General features: G+C 44.1%; 3 non-coding genes across 3 annotated transcripts; all 3 read left to right on the plus strand.

Moving 5' to 3' along the window:
- The first annotated feature begins 558 nt into the window (after positions 1 to 558).
- On the plus strand, positions 559 to 631 carry trnav-cac (transfer RNA valine (anticodon CAC)). The gene has a single exon. It is a non-coding gene; the product is annotated as a tRNA-Val (tRNA).
- An 889-nt stretch (positions 632 to 1,520) lies between these two features.
- Positions 1,521 to 1,593, plus strand: trnav-cac (transfer RNA valine (anticodon CAC)). Its single transcript has one exon. It is a non-coding gene; the product is annotated as a tRNA-Val (tRNA).
- A 16,637-nt stretch (positions 1,594 to 18,230) lies between these two features.
- Positions 18,231 to 18,303, plus strand: trnav-cac (transfer RNA valine (anticodon CAC)). Its single transcript has one exon. It is a non-coding gene; the product is annotated as a tRNA-Val (tRNA).
- The last annotated feature ends 1,260 nt before the right edge of the window (positions 18,304 to 19,563 follow it).

Consider the following 19,563-nt stretch of genomic DNA (forward strand, 5'->3'; position numbering starts at 1 on the left):
GCACTGTCAGAGCGCAGGGCGTCCTGCCTTTGAAAGAGTATCCTAAGTGTCCCGAAATCGGTGCACTCAGAGCGTCCGTCCGTCGACAGGTTGAAATTGTAAACGCTGGTGTAGCCACTTTTAATTAAAATATGATGATGATGATGATGATATTGTTGTTCTTGTTCTTGTTGTTGTTGTTGTTCTTGTTTTTCTTGTTGTCGTCGTGGTCGCCGTCATTATTATTGTTAAAGTAAAGCAGTAGTTAGATTTGTTGCTACCGTAAGGTGTAGAAGGCACAATAGCTTTGTGATTGTCTGATGGTGGCACAAGACGAGCAGCAGCTGTTTGAACAAGCCATTGAGCATCACCTTGTTAGGGTAAGTGTAAGTCTTGTCATAGCTCAGGGCGTTCTTCCTTTGAAAGAGTTTCCAAAGTGTCCTGATGTGCCCTTTAGCAATGCAAAATAGGTCAGTGAAAATAGAAACCTTTATCTCACAGGCTGGCCCACGGGAAACCCCTGTGCGCGTTTTACCAGCCGGCTTCGATGGGAGCCATTTGAAACACCAGGACGGGTCGGTTTCCGTAGTGTAGTGGCTATCACGTTCGCCTCACACGCGAAAGGTCCCTGGTTCGAAACCGGGCGGAAACAACCCGCGGTGCACGCGTGCCAGTGCCGTGTTACCCGTCGCCATCTCTCTGCCCCAAGGCCGGCCGTCGTTTTCTCTTCCTCGGAGTGGCAAGAAATCCTGACCTTGAGAACAAACAATCGCAGAAGGGTAGCTTTGCGAGGCACTGGAACTGACACTTTTAAAATCGATACATGTTGTTGCTGTTACAATACGACCGTAGCAGGATCGGCGACATTGCTGTTACTCTTATGTAGTTGAAGGCGCAGTATAGCTCTGATAGTCTGGTGGTGACGGAAGACCACCAGCCGTTTGAACAAGCCATTCAGCATCACCTTGTAGGGCTAAACGCAGGCACTGTCAGAGCGCAGGTCGTCCTGCCTTTGAAAGAGTTTCCGAAGTGTCCCGAAATCGATGCACTCAGAGCGTCCGTCCGTCGACAGGTTGAAATTGTAAACGCTGGTGTAGCCACTTTTAATTAAAATCTGATGATGATGATGATGATATTGTTGTTCTTGTTCTTGTTGTTGTTGTTGTTCTTGTTTTTCTTGTTGTCGTCGTGGTCGCCGTCATTATTATTGTTAAAGTAAAGCAGTAGTTAGATTTGTTGCTACCGTAAGGTGTAGAAGGCACAATAGCTTTGTGATTGTCTGATGGTGGCACAAGACGAGCAGCAGCTGTTTGAACAAGCCATTGAGCATCACCTTGTTAGGGTAAGTGTAAGTCTTGTCATAGCTCAGGGCGTTCTTCCTTTGAAAGAGTTTCCAAAGTGTCCTGATGTGCCCTTTAGCAATGCAAAATAGGTCAGTGAAAATAGAAACCTTTATCTCACAGGCTGGCCCACGGGAAACCCCTGTGCGCGTTTTACCAGCCGGCTTCGATGGGAGCCATTTGAAACACCAGGACGGGTCGGTTTCCGTAGTGTAGTGGCTATCACGTTCGCCTCACACGCGAAAGGTCCCTGGTTCGAAACCGGGCGGAAACAACCTGCGGTGCACGCGTGCCAGTGCCGTGTTACCCGTCGCCATCTCTCTGCCCCAAGGCCGGCCGTCGTTTTCTCTTCCTCGGAGTGGCAAGAAATCCTGACCTTGAGAACAAACAATCGCAGAAGGGTAGCTTTGCGAGGCACTGGAACTGACACTTTTAAAATCGATACATGTTGTTGCTGTTACAATACGACCGTAGCAGGATCGGCGACATTGCTGTTACTCTTATGTAGTTGAAGGCGCAGTATAGCTCTGATAGTCTGGTGGTGACGGAAGACCACCAGCCGTTTGAACAAGCCATTCAGCATCACCTTGTAGGGCTAAACGCAGGCACTGTCAGAGCGCAGGTCGTCCTGCCTTTGAAAGAGTTTCCGAAGTGTCCCGAAATCGATGCACTCAGAGCGTCCGTCCGTCGACAGGTTGAAATTGTAAACGCTGGTGTAGCCACTTTTAATTAAAATCTGATGATGATGATGATGATGATGTTGTTGTTGTTGTTCTTGTTGTTGTTGTTCTTGTTGTCATCGTGGTCGCCGTCATTATTATTGTTAAAGTAAAGCAGTAGTTAGATTTGTTGCTACCGTAAGGTGTAGAAGACAACAGTTGGTATGGCGTGTGATATCAAAACATTCAGAATACTTTTAACCTATATAATTTATAAGCTTTGTAAAATAAACCCAAATATCTCTTTTGCGGGGATAAACGCTGTTCTGAGTAGTTTGTGACTTGTTTAATACCAAACAAAGCATCGGTATAAAAATAAAAAAAAATCACTGTAAAAGCGCTAGTTATTTTAGATCTTTATAGTTATTTTCTAGGCTCAGGTTGTTTATTAGTGCTTATAAAGGCCTGAAATATTCTTAGTGGTTGTTGACTATAGGTCTTGATGCTTAAACATGTTTTTTTGAGAGACCAAAAGGTTCTAATAAAAGTTTAGAGTAGAGAGGAGAGAGATCGTCTCCATCTTGGTTTCTATTTGAAATTTGATGCAGTGTCATTTTATTGGTTGGTTTTGATATGTTAATTGGTAACAGGGCGGCACAAAGGCCAGACCAGAACAATGCCTTACAAGCAGATCCGGCATGTGGCCATCAGTATAAGTATGAAGGTCTGGTCTTCAGCTCGACAGACTCATACTTACCTTTCGATTTAAGACTAAAGATCAACAATGTCCGGAAACAACATCAGCGATTCGATTTAAACGAGTTTTTAGGCAAGTCTTCAGATTATTTTCATTGACTCAGAGCGTGTTGTGTGCATGTATTGTAAATAAGGCTATAACATCTGTTTTAAGTTCTGTAAAATTATTTTTCAGCCAGTCAACAGGAGTTCATTCCCAACGCTGAGGAGATCATCTGGAACAACGACGGTAAGATTTTTGTGTTTGCGCTCATGGGTTCTTATGCATGGGTGTGTGTGGTTTTGAAGCGGCTCATTAGAGTTATGAAAACGTTTTGATATATATTAATGCCGGTCTCTTTAATTACACAGAAACTATCGAAAGGCCTGTGATTAATGTCTCCGAGGATCGACCAAGAGAAGTGGTTATCCCTAGACAGGCTGTCTGCCGACCGGGTAAGAACTAAACCCCTGTTTGTTTGTATAACGATTCTGTAAGATGTTTGAGTCCAGTTTTGTTAATTTAAAAAAATTATCCTGTCTAACAGTATTAAGAAATGTGGTTCGAGACAACGAAAGGCCTTCCACATCGAGGGCTTGTTTCGTTTTACCTTCGAGAACCGTAACCTTTCAAGAATCTGAAAGGCCGTCAGCCCCGGTATCTGATAGCTGTGAGTATATATCTGCAGCCTGTAAGAGGTTAAAGCTTTTTATAAAGCGGTGTGGTTAAAGGTTAAACATGTCTCTTACCTTCACAGCGGTGCAAAAAGCTAAACCAGCCGAAAAACATAAGAAACGATTATTCTGTGGAGGTAAGTAAGATCTTTCAAACTTTAATGTTTTTAAAAGGGCTTTGTTTGCCCGTTGAGGGCTAATATTTAAGCGATGGGTGACCGTTTCCTGTAGGGCGGGGGGTTCTGGGAAAGATCTTTAGAAGTCCGGACAGGTCTAGGCTTGTTTCTGGGGAACGTGTTTAGAAATGACCGATTGCCGTACCGTCTGGTTAGGAAGTAAAGCCGTCCGAAAGGGTTTAGTAAGTTGTTTGGCTTATCTCCCGCTATTATACTTCTGTTTTAAAGTGGTTGTAGGAAAAGGCTTGAAGGTGTTCATTGTATTTAATATTTAAACAGATCGTGAAAACGTTTGTGAAACAGGACGTCCCGGGATCAGGAATCGTTTACACTTGGAAGGTTCGTTTAAAAATGAAATGTTGTTGTGTGTGTGTGTGTTTTATTAACAATATTACAGTTTTTAAAGAAACATTTAAGAAACAGTTTATTTACAGCGGCTTCTCTGTTTTACATTTATTATCAAGTCCTAATAAATATATTGTCTGTAAATAATATTGCGTTGTAGTGAATGTCTAAGGCTATTTTCAAAGGTCTAAAAAAGCTAAAGGTTTTGAATGTCCTGGACATGTTGATTTAAGTTTGATTTTTGTCGCCGTTTAAAGATGTAAATGTAATGTATATTTTTATTCTTCCCAAGACTCTTGGGATAGTCATTCTGTGGATGAGCTATTGAGAACAATTACCCCGTCTAAGTGGGATCAAACATCTTCCCCGGTGAGATCACCGAGTGGATCCCCCACGGTGGTCTTGGAGACCCCCCAACATCTACTCAGGCCACAGCCTTCTGGGGGTAATTCAACACCCCAGATTCAGCCCGCCGCATTGTCGGGCGGAACAAATAGAGGCATCCAACAACCTCATGGGTCGCCGTCAGTCAGGGCTGACACACCACCCGACGACGGCCTGGTTTCAACATCGTTCCCCCAGACCCATTTCTTGGCTACAGAAACGCGGAACAGTTCCCCGCGCTTGGCCAGGGTGTCACCGCAAAGGCCTTCTTGGTCTCCGTCCATGAGTATACGCTCGCTCCCTGCCTCCTTCGACCGAGATTTACCGGAGCGACCATCCTTTGAAGCTGAGCCAGGCCACCAGCCCCCGGAGCTACTTCCTGAAGGTCGGCATGAGTTGCTACATACTTTGTTACAAAATCAAAGACTTGTGTTAGTGGGGCAAAACCTGGTGATAGAGAGCCAAAACACCCTTATTAATACCCTTACTAACGAATTGTACAGTATTTAATGTTTTAATAGACACAAAACGCCTTACTATTGTGGGTTGTTGGAAAAATAAAAAATAAATTAAAAAATGTCCTGACTTGGTAAAAGAACTCACAAACTAAAGGATTATGAACAAGCTAGGGCCCCAAAAAGACCTTCCCGAGAGAACATCCCCGGCCCTGTTGTGAACTCCTCTGATGTCCCAATGAACCTGGAACTATTACAAATGATAAATGATTTAAATAACCCCCAATTACCACCGATAGAATGTGAATTAACAGACTTACCGGTGAACCCCGACCTGTTACAGATGGTCAATGATCTAAATAACCACCTCCCACCGGTAGCGCTTATAGAGGCTCACCCCCTAGTTCACCCCGATTTGTTTGAAATGGTGGAGGCTTTGGAGGAGCTACCCCGACCAAATTCTGCCCCTATTATAAATGATTTGAGACAATTAGAACACAGGATGGCGGCAGAAGCAGCCATCACTATAGAGGAGGGTCTTGACATTAACCGGTTGGATATCTTTGAAGGACTTTTACAGGCTTTAAATGAGCCTCCTCAAAAAGGGGGTTTTGTAGATGTCAGCAGTGGGGGTGTTCGGAATGTGGAGGGTTCTGAGACTGATAAGGCTGTGGAGGACATGCTCTGTGAGAATGTAGGGGGTGAAGGCTTTGTTCAAAATGATGATGTGTCCAAGAGTACCAGTGATCCCGTGATTATAGATAGACCGGCCTATAACAATTTTGAAATGATTCAGCGTTTTAATTTTGCAGAACTTTTAAATTGTGACAATTATGCAGAAATATTTGTCAACATACACGAGGCCTTGCAGAAAATGCTTGAACAGGTTGCTGAAAGGGTCAGACCTCGAGATGTTGTACAGTTAGAACTCAGAGGGGATGATTTGTTTAGCAACCTATCTGTAATGCTGAGTGGAGATAATTTAGATGTCTGGCTAAAATCGAAGCGTTATTTCAAAGTAACGCAGCCATCTTAGCTGATGAAAGTCTGTCTCTGGTAATGAATGTGGTTCGTAACCCTGAGGGTGGGGCGCTTAGAAGACTGTCGAAATGCTTGAAGAACGACATAATTAGGACCAAGCTCAGGCAATTAGTGGTGAGTTCCAGTGGGGACAATAAGCTCTGTTTTGCTTACAGTTTAATAAAACTACTCACCCCCGACATGCCTGAACCCCAAGCTCTGCAAGAGGCTTTAATGCTTCATCAGAGGGCCGGCTTAAACTCTCAACAGATGGTTGCCTTTTCAGACATCACCAAGTTTGAGGAGTTGTTGTCTTTAAAAATTGTTGTGTGGTACCGTTGTGAGGTAAAGGAAGTATTTGTGAAATTTCAGACACATCCTGAAACCCATACACAGACACTGTTTCTCTTCCTAAGTGATAGTCATTACTTTGGAATAAAGAGTTTGACGGCTTTTTTGGGTTGTTCGTATGTTTGTCATTGGTGTTATAAGGCCTTCAATGATAAGCTTAAGCACCACTGTGACGGTTACTGTAACGTCTGTTTCAATCCGCAATGTCATAAGGATTTGGCCCCTACCATCCGATGTAAAGATTGCTTAAGGATTTGTCTCTCAGCGTTCTGTTTTTCCGAGCATAAGGTACAGAGGGCCGCTGCTGAGGGGGTTAAAAAACTGAGTTATTGTGATCAAACTAAATATTGCCCGCAGTGTTGCCTCCAGTACCGTTTTCATGAGGTTAAACCACACAAATGTCTGGAGCCGAGATGCAGGATCTGTAATGCTGATTTAACCCCGGGGTCCGAACACCAGTGCTTTATTCAGCCGGTTAAAAAGGAGCCGCCGCACAACGGTATGTCTTTTTTGATTTTGAATGCCGGCAAGAAAACGGGGTCCACGTTGCTAATTATATACACTGTATTGACATGTTGGATCGTGAGTGGTCAGCTAGCGGTGAGAGTTGTGTCAGGGATTTCTTTACGCGGTATCGCGGTCCAAAATACCTCAATTACACATTTGTTGCCCACAATGCTAAGGGTTATGATTCTTACATTTTGATGAAGTATCTGGTGGAAAATGGGGTGACCCCAAAAATAATAGCTCAGGGTAGCAAGATCATGTGTTTCACCGACGAAGCTTTCAACTAACGTTACATAGACTCGTTAAATTTCCTCCCCATGAAATTGAGCGCTTTGCCTAAGGCTCTGGGTTTTGAGGCTCAGAAGAAAGGTTGGTTCTGCCATTTTTTTAATACTAAGGACACTCAAAATTATCGAGGGTCCTACCCGCCCGCCTCTTATTATGGGGTTGATACTATGATGTCTCATGAGAGGGAGGAATTCTTTAAATGGTACAATACGGTTAAGGGAGGTGTTTTTGATTTCCGAGAAGAGATGGCCGCTTATTGTAAAAATGATGTGGTGATCCTTAAAGAAGCCTGTGTGCGTTTCCGCGCCGAGGTTATCAACACATCGGGTCTCGACCCTTTGCAAAGTGTGACCATAACGTCTCTCTGCATGAAAATGTATCGGTCCAATTTCTTGCAGAAAAACACTATAGCGGTCACCACTTCTGACAACTATCGTGCTAGACAAAAGAACTTTTCGACTGTCTCCATACAGTGGCTGGAATACCTGAGTGCCCGGGATAACATCTTCATCAGACATGCTTTAAATCAAGGGGAAGTCAAAATGGGGCCTTACTACTTAGACGGTTTTAGCGACGTGTTCGGGCGGCGTACCGCTTATGAGTTTGCAGGTTGTATTTACCATGGCTGTCCTCAGTGCTTCGACCCAAACACCTTTAACCCCGTAACACAAAAACTCTGCGGTGATATGTACTATGATTTCCAGGAACGAATTGAAACTTTAAAAAACACCTATGGTTTGAACGTGCTGGTGATTTGGAAACACGAGTGGACGACCCTGAAGCAACAGGAAGCGGGGGTACAACGGTTTATGGAAACCTTGGACTTTCCTGAACGTCTAGAGCCCCGGGATGCGTTATTTGGGGGTCGAACCAACGCCCTCTGTTTACATTATGAGGTAAAGGAGGGTGAGAGAGTAGATTACTATGATTTCACCAGTCTGTACCCTTATGTCAACAAGACCAAAATGTACCCGGTGGGGCGTCCAACCATTGTTTATCGTGACTTTCTCGAAATTGGACATTACTTTGGTTTGATCAAAGTCACCATGTACCCTCCTCGCGAGCTGTTCTTACCCGTGTTGCCTTACAGGTGTTCGGGAAAATTGATGTTCCCTCTGTGTAGAACGTGTGTGGAAACTGAAAATCAAACTACCTCTTGTCTGCACAGTGATGAAGATAGAGCGCTGACGGGTGTCTGGTGTAGCATTGAGCTTGACAAGGCGGTGTAGAAAGGTTACAGAGTCGGTAAGGTGTATGAGGTTTGGCATTTTTCTGAAAAATCTGATACTCTTTTTGCTGATTACATTATGACCCATCTGAAAGGGAAACAGGAGGCATCGGGCTATCCCTCATGGTGTGTTGACTCCGCGGCCAAAGAGCGATACGTTCATCAATATTTTGAAAAGGAAGGGATCCGTCTAGAGCCGGGGAACATAACTGTAAACCCCGCCAAGAGACAAATGTCCAAACTGATTTTAAACAGTCTGTGGGGTAAGTTTGGGGAAAGAAATTACCGTCTAAACACAACCTTGATTAAAACCCCTGAACAGTTTATAGAATTTACGTTTTCCAAACAACATGCAGTATCACACTTTCAATTCTTAAATGACCACGTGGCACAGGTCCAGTGGAGGGCCCCTAAAGATTTCCCCACCAAACAGGGGAACGTTAATGTTTTCATAGCGGTTTTTACCACGGCTTACGCCCGGCTTGAATTGTACAACTTAATGGATCAGTTGCAGGAACGCACGCTCTATCATGATACTGACTCTGTAATCTTTGTCACCAGGCCAGGGGATTGGGTCCCTCCCCTCGGGGACTACCTTGGGGAGTTAACGAGCGAACTAGATCCTCAGGACCACATAGTGGAGTTTGTTTCAGGGGGTCCTAAGACGCATACAGAACGGCTGCGGGTAAGACCTGTATGAAAGTTAAGGGTTTCACTCTGAACCATTGTAACAACAAGCTCATTAACATCAAGTCTCTGACGACCCTGGTAGAAAGTTTTGTAACCGAGAAAGACGCGCCTCCTCGTGAGATTATTACAGCCGGAAATCAAATCTATCGCAATAAAAAGGGGTACACGTTGGAAAATAGATCACTAAACAAACGGTTCAGGGTGGTGTACAATAAAAGAGTCTTGAAGACTGATTATACCACTCTGCCTTATGGATATTAGTGGTGGTTTTGATAACAGACTTCAACACCCTTTCTCCTGTATTATAGCCGGTCCCTCCAATTCGGGGAAGAGCTATCTTATAAAGAACATCATAGAAGATGTGGACGCAACCGTGTCCCAAGCTCTTGACAACATAGTGTGGTGTTACTCTTGCTGGCAACCTCTCTACGATGATTTGGCTTCGAAAAAAAATAATCTGTAATTTGTGCAAGGTCTCCCCGCCTCGTTGTGTGATGATGACTTGTTCCCGCCCGGTCAAACTAATCTAGTGATCCTTGATGACCTGATGGAGCAGGCCGGTGACAACAGTGAAGTGGAAAAAGCTTTCACAAAGTACACTCATCATAGGAATTTAAGTATTATTTATTTAGTTCAAAATCTATTTTTTCAAGGTAAAAAAAGCCGCTCTATTAATTTATATGCCAATTATATAATTCTTTTTAAAAACCCCAGAGATAAACTACAGGTCACCGTCTTGGCTCGTCAAATGTACCCTAACCAGACCAAGTTCTTTTTGGAGGCATTTGAGGATGCCACCAAAAAACCCTACGGGTACTTGATTGCGGACTTAAAAGCACAAACCCCAGAAGACTTTCGCCTCAGAACAGGTTTGTGCCCGCCCGATTGGCCGGCAGTGTATGTGCTAAAGAAAAGGAAATAAATAAGAATGTCTGTTCGGATTAAAAGAAATCTGCCACTTTTGCAAATGTTATTTGAGGGGAGCCCGCGCCATAGGAAAGCTGTTCTGGCAGGGGCCCCCTCGGATTTGATCGAGACCCTGTGTGAAATAGCTTTTAACATCTTACGCGGTAATATACCCCTAACCCCTTCTCAACATTCTAAACTCAAAAAACAAAAAGCGGTTATCAAGATCATCGCTAATAAGAAGTATTCTATTAAAAGAAAAAGAAAGAAGATTAATCAAACCGGGGGTTTTATAGGACCGCTGTTGAGCATAGCCGTGCCTTTCCTAACCAGTCTTCTAGCTTCCAGAGTGGGTTAATAATGGAATATGCTCAGAAAATGTTTTTGATCCCTCAGGAGCAGCTTGAGAAACTGAGAAAAAATGTTGTCGGGCCAGAGCCCATTAGACAAATGGCCGAAAACAACCTGGAATCTGAAATGAAAGCTATACAGGCCAGGGCCGATTTAAATCAGTATTCCAAAGCCCAGTTGTATACCAACATGTTACAGCGCTACCTCCGTCTGGTTAGACAGGGTGAAAAAGATCAATACATTTTAACTTTAACCATGGCCTCTCAAGAAAATGGTTCTGGGGCTGATGCGGGGGGTTCGGTTGATAAAGATGTTGCGGTGACCGAACCTGTTGAGAGTTCAGAGGGAGATGTTGTAACGGATGTTTTGAGAAACATGCCGGCCAGAAGCAAAAGACATGCAGAATATATCCTGCACAAAATGGTTCAGAAACCGCGGGTAACGGCTTGGAATGAACAGGGTGAATTTGTTTTTAAGGGACAACTGATCAAAGGTTCACACGTTTGATTTGTTGAAGAGTGTCACTAGCACTAATAAGGTACCCGATAGTCGCCGACCTGTAGGCTGGAATGCTTTCCTACAGGTGATGGCCTGTCTGAACATGCCCCAATCAACAGTTCCTAACCAGGAAACGCGATAAAAAATCCATCTGTGTAAAGAGGTGGAGCCTGATCTGACTCCGATATCTCATTACTCTGACCGTGCTGAGCGACCATCCTCAGGATCTATCCATCGTTGGGAAGCTTATTAATCTCATGTTTTTATTTGTCTCCCCTGTAAATAATGACCCGACAAACAATTTTTTTTTTTTTTTTCAAATGTTGTACATTTATTTATACCATAACCCCTGCTTTGTATAAGAATTGTGTTGAATAAAAACAAAACTAATGATTCAAAGGCTGTTTTCATTATTTTTTCACCTTAACACGCATGACATCTTTTAAAATCCTCACAAGAACACCCCATCTGTATACATGGCTGGCTAGGGTCGTAAGTCATTGTGTTATAAGGGGGGGTCCACAGTGTCCTGACAAACTCTGCCACTTTTTTATCATTTTGGCCTAAATCCTCACTGTACAAGGCCATAATATCGGGGTATGACCTTCCTTTAGATCTATGATATAAGAAAAACACACAGTGTTGACCACAAGTGAAGGTCTGAAGACTTTGTACTTGACGACCGCTGTAAATGGTTTCTTGACAGTTGTTGAGCAGAAAGTTATTGATCTTCCGAGGGAAAGGTCTGAAATCCGGGGGGTTTCCATAGGAATCAAAAAATTCACCACGGTGGTCCTCCCTTAGATAAATAGCCAGCCAATGTTCTCCGGGCATATTTTTAGGGTGTGTGTTGATTATGTACATTGCAGGTAAATTCTTGATCTTAAATTTAGGCAGCTGATCGCAGGCGTAGACTCCTTGAAACAGTTTCCGTGAGCTGGCCAGGGAATTCATGATGTGGTTGAGCTCTCTGGTGTTCATTTTTATAATAATCATACAGAACGTTTCTCCTCTGATTCACCTCAATAATGTTGTCAAACACAGCATACACGACCATGTTTACAGTGCGTGGTAGAGGCTGCTTGAAACGCATCTCCAAACGCATATTGCCCGTCTTCATCAGTGAAAAATGTTGTCCACACTCTTCGTCAGGGGTCAGGTTGAAACCGTACAGGGTGTAACCGCTGCAGTATTCCCGGCGATCGATCAGCAGAGTTTGATCCTTGAGATGGCGACCCGTAGCCAGTACTAGACTGTAATATTCACGAACCGCATTGCCGTTTTCAAAGTCAGGTTGAAAAGGTCTGGATGGAACCTGCACACCATCGACGTACAACGCAATAAATTCCGGGTTATAATGTTTAAAGTTAAAGGGGTTCTTGTTGTAAACCCCGGTAAATGCATCATTATCCACGAGACCTATAATAACCTGTTTTGGGAGCTGTCCTAGAAACAGATTTTCCTGGTTCATCACCCGTGTCCCTGCGGGGATACTGTGGACTTTCATATAGACTCTTTCGATCGGGTACTCGGCGTTTTCCGTCATTAACGCCTGCGCGTGTCCTAGTTTAACCGCCGGGAAGACGGACACTTTTTTCACAAACAGCGAGGCCGATAATATGGTCAGTTTATATTTTTCCGTATCAGGGGTCATCAGACAAAAAGCACTTTTACTACGGATCATTTTAATTTTAATGTCTACCCCGTTGAGCATGAGTTTTTCTTGGAAAAATATGTCTGCATGGATATGCCCCATTAGCTCAAAGGTCCTCCCTTCTGTTGAAGAGGCCGTTCTTTTTTGCAAACCCTTATTGAGTCCCTCTGGATCCTTATCGTCCATAGCTACCGGGATGTCTTTGAAGAAAAGGCCGGGGCTGAACTGTTTGCTTAGGGTCTCCTCACTATAATTAAGGATACACTCCATCATGGCTCTATAGGGGTAAGTATTGCTGCTTTGACTAATGAGCCGATCTCCAAGGGTCACATCCACCTGTGAAAACATGGTGGCCACCGGGTAATTGATGACCCCAGCGTTGGCCGTCTTCTCGATTGCATCGCCATCCTCATCAGTCACTTTACAGTTCATTAAAATAAATGTGTTATTCAAATCAATATAATCCTCGCCATTGCCAGCTATAAAAAACTCCAGAGGGGCCGTGTCTGAAATTGCAGAAAGAGGGGGAATCTCTACATATATGATCTTATCTATACTCGTTTGAGTGTATGGAACTGTAAACAGATCCAGTTCTGATTTGACGCATTCTTCCGATAGACTGTGGACAAAAGACATGTTTAAAAGATGTATCCTGAGGCTCTATTTTTCTTTCTTTGAGACTTTCTTTTTGCAGGTTTTTTCTTGTGCTGCTTCCTTCTCCGAGTGTATCCACGATATGTTGGAGAATGAGAGATTCTTCGTTTTTTGTTAGCCACGAATCTTCGTCGCCCTGGTGGACACATGCTGTTTCTTCTTTTACCCCCCCTCCTCGCCATTAACATGAGACCCGAACCCTCCTGATGCTCATGGCTAGCTGCCCGGTTCATAACATTGGTGAACAAGTCACTAACAATATTTTTAGCCGCTGATTTCAAGTGGGGTCTGGCTATAGCAAAGCCTCTCTTAAGCAGGGGTACGGCCATTCTAAAGAGACCACGAAAGAGTCCCCCTAGACCGGCGCCATACATTGTGGGGGCTCCTACAAAACCGGGCAAGCCGTTCCCGGCTTGCATCTTGTAATAATCCACATAGGCGCTAGGATCTACATAACCCCTCGAGGTAGCCATTTTAATAATGTACACACTGTTTCAGGGGTCGAAAATGTAGTTTGACATTAACTTTACCGAAGCGGAAGGGTACGTTGATATTCTGATCCGATTTTACTTCGATCGTGATGTTGTCAAAGTGGGTCTTTGAGACTGGTACGTAGTGTGGTTTGTCATAAGTAATTGTGACCATGTCATTGCTTTTACCTTTAATAAGTACATTTCTCAAAAGGGGGACATAACTATCCCCGACCCTCTGGTGGGTTATGATATCCGTATACACATAAAGAGTATAAAAGCCGCCCCACCACTTCTGAGAACCTGCTCTCTGTGTCAGAATAGAACCCTAATATACGCCCCAATTGGCCGCTGGTTTGAATGCTAATACCTGGTTTTGACACCTTGTACACTCTGTTTTTAATAGGGTTGTAATATAGCTTGATGTTGGGGGTGCCTTCTGAGAACTGTTTATGCATCTCATCTAATATTTTATCCACATTGTCATAATAACCTCCTTGTATCGTGAATGTCCATTGACTCTTTTTAACATCATCAAAAATGGCGAAGGTGGCATCCTTATCTTGTAAAACAGCCCAAGTGTAAGGATACTGTATTTCCGCCAACCCCACTTCCCACGACACCCTTAGATCTATAGATTTTCCAAATTGTACCGTGTAACTGGATATTTCATTTTTAGGGTATATATCGAGAGAGGCGTTACTGGGTAGAGTCACGTAGAAGCCTCCTGATTCCATCTTGAGAATCGAAAGTAATGCCCCCATCACACCCGCGGGCATGTTGTTATAAGGATTGAATATCGCAAACCTGTTGTTCCGGGACCCAACTATTGAACTTTTCAGGCCATCCAAGCCATTTCATCAACACATATTTTTTCCGGTTCTGGGTTTTTTCATCTAATATCTTTTCAACTCTGTATACACTGTCTTTACCCACAATAATTTTTTGTAACTTGGCTTCGTAAAACGTTCCTTCTATATCCTCCCCGTCATAGTCTTTTAACCGGTACACGGGGGGGTCTCTAGCCAACTGTTCGGTAACTGTAAAATATTCGTCAGAAAATGTTTGTTCATAACCTTTGGCAAAAGTACTCCTTAGCTTTGAAACGCGAACCACATCACCGATGTTGAACTTATAAGTAGTTTTTCCCTTCTTAATAAATGGTCCGTATAATTTTTTATAGACCTTAAAAGAATTACTTTGATCAACATCTATAGGCTTCATTTTAATACTGGTGTGATACCCTTGGTTGTAAGCATCGATAAAATCTTGAACTTTATCAAAATACTTGAACGTGTTGACCGCTGTAAAATATCTCCATATTTTGGTCTTCATGGTGCGGTTAAACATCTCCACTACCGATGCCTTAAGCTCATTACCGGTGGTGAAATGATGTATTTTGTGTCTCTTCAGTAGATTCTGAAATTCTCTGGTGAGAAACTCTTTTCCTTTATCAGTCTGCAGTTTTTTAGGACATCGACCCTGGGACAATATATCCTCAAAGGCCCTTGTCACCGCCCGACCTGTTTTATTATGTAGAATGCGAGCCCAGGCATATTTTGATAACACATCGATACACATCAACATCAATTTGTGACCATTGTTATGTTTTGATAAATTTGACATATCGACTAGATCCATTTGCCATTGTGAGTCTATGTCAGTTGCATATACGCAGTTTCTTTTAAAGTTAATCCTGAGAGGTTTATGTAAGGTATAGGCGTCTTGTTCCCGTAACCATTCTGAAACAACCACATCATTAACCTTCACTCCGGCCTCAGCGAGTCCTCTTTGAAAACCCTTCTTACCCGCCAAACCCCCAATCTTGGCTGGGTTGTAGTATAGTTCCTGCATTTGGGGAGCTTGCCGAGTCATTCTGTCAAATAACCACACAGACCCACACTATGCGCAAAGTTTTTATACAAGGTTTTTTATTCAACTTCAGGAGAGCAGATACCCCTTTTTAGACATTTGAGAAAAGTATAACATACACAACAATTTTTTCTACGGTCCAGACAAAAAGAAATCAGATGATTGGTTACTTGATCTATATCAACAAATATACCTGTTTCTTTATCTTGTAGGCACACACCTCAGTTACATATGTAAATAAAACAACAATATGACCTATTTTAAAAGTAAACAGAGGTGTATTAAACATGCTCAGTAAAAGGTCATACAGATGTTGATGAAATGGCCTAATATCATTCTTGGCCCCCTTGAGCGCTTCATCCCAGTGTTCGTACCCCCCGGTCTTTGTTACAGCAGCCATTAACTTTTCCAGGTTTGAAAGTTGATCCTCATCGATGGTTAAATCTGTAGAGAAAAGGCTCGCGTTGGCTACTTTTCTGTCAAGCACATGGTGTAATAGCGCTCTCAGGTTAGCTGCAGAGTGTTGATGACAGAACCAGTTGCAGAAGCAGTCCAGAACATTCCCCATGTTCAAAGTCCCTTAGTTCAGGTCAGAGTCTGAATCAGTGGCGTAGATGTCGAATTCTTCGTCGCTGCCCCCAGCTTTAACTTCTTTACGGAAGAAATAAGCTTTTAGCTTGCCAGCGGTTTTTCTACTCGGCTCATCCAGGTCATTGAGCAGCTGCCCAAGTTTCTCTATTATAAACGGCTCCTTTTTCAGCTCCAGCAAAATCTCATCTATGATTTTCTGGACTTGTCCCGCAGTGACATGTATGTGGGAGTAAGACAGCGCCTTGATTAGTGCCGGTTTCAGCCACGGTTTGTTCAGTCTTCTGTAAAACACGTTGAAATAGAACAGGAAATAGTAACGGTCTGGTTCAAACAAACAACTGTGTCTCAACTGACTGGGGTGATTCACTTCACACCCCCGACAGACTTCTTTCAGAGCTTGGTCGATGAGAGCACTCAGAATATACACCAGGGTGCTTTTAACCACTCTGCTTACTTGGTCACATACCCCGGGCATAAATCCTGCGTCTTCATCACGCCCCCGGGACAGTCCGATGCTCATTGGGTCGCCTGGTGGTTTGTGGGGTGTTTCTCCATCCATTGGACTGACCCCCTGCTGAGACGCACAGACGGTAGACAATTCGGCAAAATCGAGGACCTCCATGAGCTCCAGAGGCTGGGGATCCCCGAGACTCATTTGGACATCCATCGCACCGCATGTTGTTTCGTCCTGAGGGACCGGGGTCTGAGGTCTTGGAGAGTAACCGCAGTCAAAGGGTTCCAGAGTGTATACAAAATCTGGGGAATAGAACCAGGGGTGATCCCGGGTTTGAAGAGGCCTGTAGAGCCTGTCGACGTCCGCAGCTTTCAGGTAAGACATTCTCTTTAATTTTCAACCATGATTGAATTGTTGCGCCTTTTATCCTATCTCTTCACTACGTCACGACACACCGCCCTCTTAGAAGAGAGTAGCCCCTGAGCCGTCAGACCCCCCTCCAAAACCCCACACGTCGTCTGTTTTATCATCGTCGTCGTCATTGAAGGGGGATATATAATCCATAATCCAGCATTTTCTCCTTCTAACCAAATCCAGTTGCGAACATTTGGTCAAGATGTCAAAACCATCATTTATACAGTTTATGACCTCTTTCAAGAACGGCCAGTCCACGGCGTCAAACATAATTTCAGTAACCTGTTTTTCTGGATCCTCCACACCCCCTTCAATAGGGTTTGTAATCAGGGTACTGCTAAACAAAACCTTACGATCTGTAGTTAGAGATAGACTCTTCACCACTCTACCGTAGTTCTGCAAGCTTTCCCATTCACACCTTTCAAAACCCTGAGTCGGAGACTCCATTTCGCATTCTCTTGGACCCTCTTGCAAGCCTTCTAGAGTCTTATCCACAAGCCCCAGATCTCTCCAGGCCATCACCTTCAACCAGTCCTCATAAGAGTATTCAATTACCGTCTCAAAAGGTTCCAACGTACCCTCCTTCTCTCCCAAAGCAAAAAGCTCCACTCCAACATAGCTGGGATACCTTTTAAAGCGGTAACCCCGTCGAGCCCCCCAGAACAACACCCAGGAGCGTTCAATCTTCAAAATGGTGATTACAGGAACCCTTGCCCGGGATTGTTTCTTGCGGGGTTTCATGTTGATGTCGCTGGACATGTTGAAGAAGCGGGATGTTTCTGATGCTGAGAATTAAAGAGGTATTGCCTAAAAGCAGCGCGGGTTCTTAAATAGAGAGGAGAGTTTCGGGGCGTTGCCTTCAGAGGGGTGGGGGTATTTATGGGTGGCCTTGATGTTCAGGGTTTTATGGGTGTACACTTTCTGACGGATATGACGTAGGAATAATTAAGGAAATAACTCTACCTAAAATCACGCCCCCCAATTATGACGTAGGAATATTAATAAGCTTAGGGCATACGTCATAACAAATAGGCCGCGCCCAAAAAACCCTACTATCTACTCTTATGTAGTTGAAGGCGCAGTATAGCTCTGATAGTCTGGTGGTCTTTTAATTAAAATCTGATGATGATGATGATGATGATGATATTGTTGTTGTTGTTGTTGTTGTTCTTGTTGTCGTCGTAGTCGCCGTCATTATTATTGTTAAAGTAAAGCAGTAGTTAGATTTGTTGCTACCGTAAGGTGTAGAAGGCACAATAGCTCTGTGATTGTCTGATGGTGGCACAAGACGAGCAGCAACTGTTTGAACAAGCCATTGAGCATCACCTTGTTGGGAAAAGTGTAAGTCTTGTCATAGCTCAGGGCGTTCTTCCTTTGAAAGAGTTTCCAAAGTGTCCTGATGTGCCCTTGAGCAATGCAAAATAGGTCAGTGAAAATAGAAACCTTTATCTCACAGGCTGGCCCACGGGAAACGCCTGTGTGCGTTTTACCAGCCGGCTTCGATGGGAGCCATTCGAAACACCAGGACGGGTCGGTTTCCGTAGTGTAGTGGCTATCACGTTCGCCTCACACGCGAAAGGTCCCCGGTTCGAAACCGGGCGGAAACAACCCGCGGTGCATGCGTGCCAGTGCTGTGTTACCCGTCCCCATCTCTCTGCCCCGAGGCTGGCCGTCGTTTTCTCTTGCTCGGAGTGGCAAGAAATCCTGACCTTGAGAACAAACGATCGCAGAAGGGTAGCTTTGCGAGGCGCTGGAACTGACACTTTTAAAATCGATACATGTTGTTGCTGTTACAATACGACCGTAGCAGGATCGGCGACATTGCTGTTACTCTTATGTAGTTGAAGGCGCAGTATAGCTCTGATAGTCTGGTGGTGACGGAAGACCACCAGCCGTTTGAACAAGCCATTCAGCATCACCTTGTTGGGCTAAGTGCAGGCACTGTCTGAGCGCAGGGCGTCCTGCCTTTGAAAGAGTTATCGAAGTGTCCCGAAATCGGTGCACTCAGAGCGTCCGTCCGTCGACAGGTTGAAATTGTTAACGCTCGTGTAGCCACTTTTAATTAAAATCTAATGATAATGATGATGATGATGATGATGTTGTTGTTCTTGTTGATGTTGTTGTTGTTCTTGTTGTTCTTGTTGTCGTCGTAGTCGCCGTCATTATTATTGTTAAAGTAAAGCAGTAGTTAGATTTGTTGCTACCGTAAGGTGTAGAAGGCACAATAGCTCTGTGATTGTCTGATGGTGGCACAAGACGAGCAGCAGCTGTTTGAACAAGCCATTGAGCATCACCTTGTTGGGGTAAGTGTAAGTCTTGTCATAGCTCAGGACGTTCTTCCTTTGAAAGAGTTTCCAAAGTGTCCTGATGTGCCCTTGAGCAATGCAAAATAGGTCAGTGAAAATAGAAACCTTTATCTCACAGGCTGGCCCACGGGAAACGCCTGTGCACGTTTTACCTGCCGGCTTCGATGGGAGCCATTCGAAACACCAGGACGGGTTGGTTTCTGTAGTTTAGTGGCTATCACGTTTGCCTCACACGCGAAAGGTCCCTGGTTTGAAACCGGGCGGAAACAACCCGCGGTGCACGCGTGCCAGTGCCGTGTTACCTGTCCCCATCTCTCTGCCCCAAGGCTGGATGTCGTTTTCTCTTCCTCGGAGTGGCAAGAAATCCTGACCTTGAGAACAAACGATCACAGAAGGGTAGCTTTGCGAGGCGCAGGAACTGACACTTTTAAAATCGATACATGTTGTTGCTGTTACAATACGACCGTAGCAGGATCGGCGACATTGCTGTTACTCTTATGAGTAGATAGTAGGGTTTTTTGGGCGCGGCCTATTTTGTTATGACGTATGCCCTAAGCTTAT

This window comes from Amia ocellicauda (genome assembly GCF_036373705.1).
Source record: "Amia ocellicauda isolate fAmiCal2 chromosome 11 unlocalized genomic scaffold, fAmiCal2.hap1 SUPER_11_unloc_4, whole genome shotgun sequence".
NCBI lineage: Eukaryota > Metazoa > Chordata > Actinopteri > Amiiformes > Amiidae > Amia > Amia ocellicauda.